At 44.4% G+C, this 5,978-nt stretch overlaps 1 pseudogene; it reads right to left on the bottom strand.

Moving 5' to 3' along the window:
• Positions 1–5,214: 5,214 nt before the first annotated feature.
• Positions 5,215–5,730, bottom strand: LOC119824391 (annotated as a pseudogene).
• Positions 5,731–5,978: the final 248 nt, after the last annotated feature.

Raw genomic sequence — 5,978 nt, 5'->3', positions numbered from 1 at the left:
AGAGGTGGATCCAAGTTAAGACGTGGCTTTCTGGGACCTAGAGAGAAAAAAACGGGCACACGACCCAGGTGTGCTCTCTGTGTGTGTATAATTCCCGCGGGGCACAGCTGAGCTTGGACTTCTTGTTCCTGTTCTGTGAGTTTCCCCCTTATAATAAACAAAAATATAATTGTTTTATCCTTTAGCTACCCTGTTTATTTCCCGAATCAAGCTAATTCTACACTGGCGCCCTCATTGTGGGGCTAGAGTCTCCAGCGGCTCTGACCAGCCATGGTCAGGCTCCACGCAGTTCATTGTGGGTATAGAATTCCCACGCATTGGCCCTGAGTAGCCGCTAGCTGAGGTCCTTCGTATTTCCTCATTAAATGCCTCAGAACTATACAGTCGCGGAGGGCCAAGGTGCCTGAGGACTTGGAGTCGCTCTGGGTCCAGTTTTTCTGCGCTGTGGAACTCAGGAGAGATGCGGGCTTCGCTGGGTTTCCCTGGATACCTCTGTTCAGCATCACTACCTTGCTATTCTAGTGCTTGTGCGGCCACCAACCAGTCAGGGACCTCTGCAGAGCACACAGTCTGTGATTTACACTAAATAACTGTTTTTAATCTGAGCATATCTTTTACCATTTAACGCTAAATCAGAGTCAAACCAGCCATGCGGCTACAAGTGTGCGGCGACACCTACTGGCAGGTAACAGTTATTACACCTACTCCAGCTCGAAATCAACCACGGGTAAGATTTACAATTTGAAATACAACTTATAAATTTATAATTTAAAAGGGAAGAAGTATGGACAACTTAACAATCCAGGAGTTCACTAGCTTATTTACTTATACTATGTATGATGTCACGCAAGGTTTGTATGACTTCCCTCCTACATCTCTCTATTTGATTCTGGGGATCAGCTTTGTCCTTCACATGTTCTCCTTAAAAACATGGTGTGATAGTAGGGCCAAGAATGAGGCACTTTTGCAAATGACACAGTCTTTACAGACTGATAATAATCTACTAAAAGGAAAATTCGGAACTCTGGAGAAGCATACAATTTAACTAACAAAACTCAGTCGAATGAGGTACTTTTAGAAACAGTACAGTCTTTACATAATGATAATAATCTACTAAAAGAAAAATTCAACACTCTGGAGAAGGATACAGCCAATTTGACAAACAAAACCCAGTCAATGACAGGGGGTGCTGAGACATTGTCTGAGAGAATTCATACTGTTGAATGTATTCATCGGACTCTGTTGAAGGGTTATGATAGATTGACTGATAAAATGTTTCTCCAGGAAGGTAGTATGCATGCTATAAAAATTATGTGCAAGGGTGAAACACCATCTCTACTGGACAGACTTCACACGTTGGAATCCTCAATGAGGGCATTAGAGCAGAACACTGGACGAGAGATCCAGACTTTACAAAAGGCAGTGGTAAAAAGATTTGAAAAGATTGAGGAATTTATCAAACTTGATGACCAGGGACAAAAGGTACAAAGACAAAATTTAGCCTCATCAGTACGTACCAAATTCCGGTTCTACCTGCTTTTCCGGTAATATCATCAGAAAGAGCTTCTGGCACCAAATACCCTAAGGTAGTCAAAGAATATATACATGGGAGCCCATACGTAGGACTGATCTAAAGGAAATTAAACAAGCAATTGTTTCTTACAGAATATATTCATCCTTTGTTAGGGAAATGGTCAAAACATGGGCTTCAAGAAACAAAACAACAGCACAAGACTGGATTCAGTTAATCTCAGCAGTCCTAGAAAATGGACCACAGTTGCTTTGATAGTGCTACTGGAGGGGAGAGGCAAGAATTTTAGAGCAACAGGGATCCCAAGATCAAATCCTGGGCAAAGGACTTTACTCTGAACCTCAGGATCAAGCTCATTATGATGAACACATGTTGTCCTTATGTAGCACAGCAGCTTTAAATGTTTGGGATAGGATTCAGGAATCAGGAGAAAGAGTTGAATCATATATTAGGGTTAAACAGGGTCAGAGAGAACCTTTTAGTGACTTTTTACAAAGATTAACTAAGGCTGAACAAATAGGGGCAACAGACCCAGAAGTTAGATGTGTACTAACTGAATCTTTGGCTTTTGAGAATGCCAACTTAGAATGCAAAAAGATCCTTGGGCCTTTAAAGGTCAGATTAGCACCAATGGATGAATGGATCCTGCATACAATGAATGTTGAGACACTTGACTATAGTACTGAGGAGATATCAAAATACCAAATGTTTTAATTGTGGTAGATAGGACATTATCTGCCTTCTCAGGCCTTCGATGGGGTTGAAGATTAGATAGTCATAGTTAACTTCCTCTCATGATTTAGCCAAGCTTATTTCTGATGCAAGATTTAGACTCTCTGAAATAGAATGTTTATTAAATGTTTGTTTGTGCTCCTAGTTTAATATTACTTATGTTGTTTTGTAATTTTATACTTGATATCTGTTCCTTCTGTACATAGTTTTGTGTTGGGTTTAAATTGCTCTTGTTTAGACAAAAGGGGGAGATGATGGGAAAGTCTTGTAAGCCAATTATCTTTAAGAAGTGGATTCAAGTTAAAGCGTGGCTTTCTGGGATCTAGAGGGAAAAAAGGGGTGCATGACCCAGGTACGCTCTCTCTGTGTGAGTCCTGCGGGGCACAGCTGAGCTTGGACTTCTCATTCCTGTTCTGTGTGTTTTCCCCTTATAATAAATAAAAATATAATTGTTTTATCCGTTAGCTAGCCTGGTTATTTCCTGAATCGAGCTAATTTCTACAGCTGACACCGCTAACTCAGACTCAGCCCCTATCTACACAGGCTCATCTTGCTGTCAACCCGACTACATCCAGAATCTGTTAAAGCCCAAGCAGTGGACTGAAGGCTTTTCTTGATTGGATCCTTTGAGGTGGAAAGACCCACTCTAAAGCTGAGACACACCTGCTGGCAGCCCACATCAAAGGAAGGAAGAAGGGAGTTTCACCCTTTGTCTGCTTGCGCTCACTCTTGCTGGCAAACTTATCAGTCCTGCTGCTGAGGCTTCCCTTCCCTGGGCTTAGGATCTACTTCCTTGGGGTGCTAATGTCCCTGAAGACCACATGAGGCATCCGGCTTGCTGCCCCAAATGACTACAGATTCTTGGCCTTTCCAATGAGAAACAGCTGTTGTTGAGCTAGCTGGACCACAGTCTCTAAGCTGCTCTAATAAATCCCTTTTTCTTCTATAGATCCATTCTATCAGCTTCATTCCTCTGGAGAACACTGACCAAGACACACTGTAAGTATTCTTACCCGCTGAGCTATCTCCCCAGCCCTCCAGACAATTTCCCTCATATATATACTTTCTGGCAGAAGAATAGGCTCCCAAGTCATAATAGTGGTCATAGAAGGCTTTAGACACCTCGGTGCACTGCTCCGGTTCCTTGGCATGATTCTGCTTTGAGCTCTCCCCTTCTCTCTGTTGACGAGCCTGAAGTCTTTCCTGGATGATGCTCACAATTTCCTGGTTAACTTTGTACTCCCTTTTCCATTGCTCTCAGCCTCTGGACATCACCCTCTTTGCACCCCATCATGTCTGGCTCTCGTCGGCACTGCCGGTGATAGTAGTAGGTTCGGTTCTTGGCATGTATATACATATATATATATGGGAAATTATATATAAAACCTGTGTTTAATTGAGTCTGAAAATGAGGTCCTGTGGTTATGGATGACCAGCTACAATGTCAAATAAATATATACATCTACAAACAGTATACACGTTCAAAACTTTTTTTAAAACTTTATTTAACTTTATTTCACGCGCATTGGCATAACGATGTCAGATTCTCTTGAACTGGAGCTACAGACAGCTGCGAGCTGCCATGTGGGTGCTGGGAATTGAACCCGGGTCCTCTGGAGGAGCAGTCAGTGCTCTTAACCACTGAGCCATCTCACCAGCCCCACGTTCAAAACTTTTAATGGTAAAGAAGTATAGAACAGTTTGAAGACTCCTCATTTAGGGAGGGGCAGCCAATCTGGTTTGCTGGGGGAAGTTTCGAGGCACACCTCAGATCCACACTCACCGTTTGTAGGCCAGGATGGAAGAATCTTAGGAGTCCAAACTTTGGTAGAGTTTTCAGGCTAAAGAGGCCTCGTCCCCTTCACCATAGACATCCCTGACCATGCAATGACAGTGGCTGACCCCTGATAACAGTGTCCGGCTTCCACCCACCAAGGTGACCGCTGTCTCTGCAAGCTGGCAGCTGATTCCCGAGGATATGCAAGGTTCGCAGAAGTGCTTTGATTTGACAGCAGAGTGACTGGCCTCCCACGGGCTAAAGAAGTGGCTTTAGGCCAAGCCAGAGAACCTGAGATCTGGACAGAGGCCAGACTCCAAAGTCCATAGTTTCTACAGCTGCTCAGATAACCGTACAGCTGGATGATGAGAGGATTTCTGTCCCCACAACCGTGGTTCTCAACCTTCCTAACACTGTGATCCCTTTAATACAGCTCCTCATGTTGTGGTGACCCCCAACCATAAAATTATTTCATAACTGTAACTCTGCTACTGTAATGAATCATAATACAAATAACTGATATGCAGGATATCTGATATGTGGCCCCTGTGGAAGGGGTTGCGACCCACAGGTTGAGAACCACTGTCCTACATTGTTGAGACTTATCCTCAGAGGTCAGGCTGCTCTGTTTGTTGAAATGACTTTGCAGGGACGGCAAAGTGTTTGTGGCACAAACTGATTAGCATGAACACAATACAAAAAGACATTGCGACCCTTGATCTGACTGTGGAAGAACCCACGAGGCACAGTTCAGTGTCTCCAAGACCTCGGATCCCTCATGGCTATGCCAGCTACATGGCTCAATGCAGGAGCAGGCTTTTAAGAAGATTTATTATCGTTTGGTGTATGGGAGTATTTGACTACACGTACATATGGTTGCCTGATGTATGTAGTACCCACTGAGACCAGAAGAGGGCATCAGATAACCTGCATCCTAGAGTAACAGATGACTGTGAGTGTTCATGTGGGTGCCAGGAACAGAACCCGAATCTTCTGAAAAAGCAGTAAATGCTCTTAGCCACCAAGCCATCTCTCCAGCCCAAGAGCAGACTTTTGTCTGAAGACCCAGCCAAATACACTCACAAACATGATACACAATCTTGTCAGTTCTCAATTAGTGTTAAACACTCAGTTTTTTTTTTTTTTCAGCGACGTAACAAGAGTTTTTGGATTCTTAGGCAGCAGCCTTTTGCTTGGCAGCCTTTCTCTCTTCTAGCACCCTCTGCTTCTGCTTTGCCGAGCACTTTCTGGCAGAATAGGCTCCCAGGTCATAATAGTGGTCATAGAAGGCTTTAGGCACCTCGGTGCACTGCTCCGGTTCCTTGGCACGATTCTGCTTTGAGCTCTCCCCTTCTCTCTGTTGACAAGCCTGAAGTCTCTCCTGGATGATGCTCACAATTTCCTGGTTAACTTTGTACTCCCTTTTCCATTGCTCTCAGCCTCAAAGATACACTCCGGACATCACCCTCTTTGCACCCCGTCATGTCTGGCTCTCGTCGGCACTGCCGGTGATAGTAGTAGGTTCGGTTCTTGGCATGCTGTCGCTCAATAAACTCTCTTGCGAGGGAAACGGGCCAATCCACGACGAGATCAAAGGCCTTCACAAAGTAGGTCGAGGGTTGGGGAGCGAGGTTTGTGGCGAGGGAGCCAGTGTGCCTCTCGGGAGCTCGGGGACTCGGGATACACACATCCTTGTCCCGAGAGTCCAGCATGGCTGCAGCAAGCCCTCCCCTCAGACCTCCAATTCGCTCCGCGACCGGACCAGCTCCTAAACACTCACTTTTGAGTGGGAGAAGAGCAATTACCCCCCAAGATCATCATTTCTGATTATGAGAATAAATAGTTCTAAAACTTTGTAAGTTTTGGCAGTGAGTGCCAGTGTTTAATAAACATCTTTCCTCTCTTAGTTAACTGTTTCTTCTGAGGTGGAGTTCTGCC

This window comes from Arvicola amphibius, chromosome 10 (genome assembly GCF_903992535.2).
Source record: "Arvicola amphibius chromosome 10, mArvAmp1.2, whole genome shotgun sequence".
NCBI lineage: Eukaryota > Metazoa > Chordata > Mammalia > Rodentia > Cricetidae > Arvicola > Arvicola amphibius.
Note: the sequence above shows the minus strand (reverse complement) of the source record. Positions and strands in the feature narration are given on the sequence as shown.